The 1691-nt window shown below is 39.6% G+C and overlaps 1 non-coding gene across 1 annotated transcript; it reads right to left on the bottom strand.

Moving 5' to 3' along the window:
• Positions 1 to 792: 792 nt before the first annotated feature.
• LOC120013981 lies at positions 793 to 895 on the bottom strand. The gene has a single exon (XR_005471517.1). It is a non-coding gene; the product is annotated as a small nucleolar RNA R71 (small nucleolar RNA).
• Positions 896 to 1691: the final 796 nt, after the last annotated feature.

The following is a 1691-nucleotide window of genomic DNA, read 5'->3' as shown; positions in this document are numbered from 1 at the left end:
GTGTTCTTCTCTTATTGGATACAAAATCTGAATTTTACTTCTTTATTTTTATTTTATTTTATTTACATCAATCATTCTTCCTTTTTCCCCAAATCTCAATCATTCATCAAGTTAGGTACATTAATTAGATTAACTAGTCTCCGTGCGATCAACCTTTTACTTGCATACACCGTACTATTGGTAGACTCTTGTGCACTTGCGAGAAATATTACATCAAGTTTTTGGCGCCATTGTCGGGGACTAGTTTAGTTTAATTGTGTACTTAATTTTTTTTTTAATTTTTTCAGGTTTATGCATGGTAGACGCTCTTTGAAAGGAGAGCTACAACCTTACGTAGACGACATTGAAATTTTGTTGAGGAACAAGAATCAAGGTAGTGAAAGTAACGAAGAATCCTCAACCGAAGACAAGAAGATGGCAGCAATAGTTCCAGGTGAAACGATGGGTGATCTTGACATCCCCACTATTCCGGAATCCCCATCTTGCATCGTACTTCCGACGGCAACTAGGAACTACGAGCTTAAGACCATACACTTTAACATGATGCCTTCTTTTCATGGTCTAAGTTCGGAAGATCCACCTAGTCACATTCGTGAAATTTTTAATATGGTTTCTAGCATGTCTTTGTCTACAGGGGTTAGTGAAGAGCACTTGAGGTTGAAGATCTTCCCTTACACTATGAAGAAAAAAGCAAGGACATGGCTTAATGGTTTGAGGCCGGGTTCACTGGCGACATGGACTGAGGTACAAAATAAATTTTTGGAAAAATTTTTCTCAACTCAGAAAACTGATGCTCTTAGGGATAAGATCATGCAATTTGAACAACTTGATGAGTCATTTTCTGAGGCATGGGAGAGATTTAATAATTTGTTAACTCAGTGTCCCCATCATGCTCTGCCTTTATTAGTGTTGATGCACATTTTTTATAAAGCACTGACAGTTCCTAGTAAGGCTGCAGTTAATAATTATGCAGGGGGGTCTATTAGGAATAAGACTCCAGCAGAATGTCAAACTTTGTTTGATAATCTGGCAGTTGAGATGCAACATTCGGAAGTAAGAGGTAAGCGAGCTGGTGTTTATGAACGCTGGTGTTTATGAACTTAATAATTCTGATACTTTTGCACCAAGATCGTAGGTTGATGCCATTGCTAGAAAGTTGGACATGCTTCTAGCAATGAATGGGCGTACAATTCAACAAGAGCTATGTGCCATATGTCATGTTCCTGGCCATGCCACCATTACATGCCCTCAAGGAGTGGATTTCCCAGAGTTTGTGCAAGAGCAAGAAAATATGATGAACTCCTATAATCGGAATCCAAGGTTTGATCCCTACTCTAACTCTTATAATCCAAGTTTTCGGGCACATCCAAACGTTTCTTGGAAGAACACCCAGAATCAAGTCAATCCACCTACCACTACATTAGAGGATATGGTGAGACAATTGGTAATTAACCATCAGAAACTAGAGGCACAAGTGGGTCAAATCACTGAAGCATTGAGTCAAAGGGAGGCTAGAAAGTTTCCAAGCCAAATTGAGATAAATCTGAATAATAGGGAGCATGCCATGGCTATCACACTTTGACGTGAGCAACAAAGCCGAGTTGCTACAAAGTTGGAAGAGCATAAAGTTCAAGCACAAGAGTAGCCGTTTCAGCAGTCACGTCGTGCAATCATGTATGGGTTGCCTGAGC

The sequence above is a fragment of the Tripterygium wilfordii genome, chromosome 13 (genome assembly GCF_013401445.1).
Source record: "Tripterygium wilfordii isolate XIE 37 chromosome 13, ASM1340144v1, whole genome shotgun sequence".
NCBI lineage: Eukaryota > Viridiplantae > Streptophyta > Magnoliopsida > Celastrales > Celastraceae > Tripterygium > Tripterygium wilfordii.
Note: the sequence above shows the minus strand (reverse complement) of the source record. Positions and strands in the feature narration are given on the sequence as shown.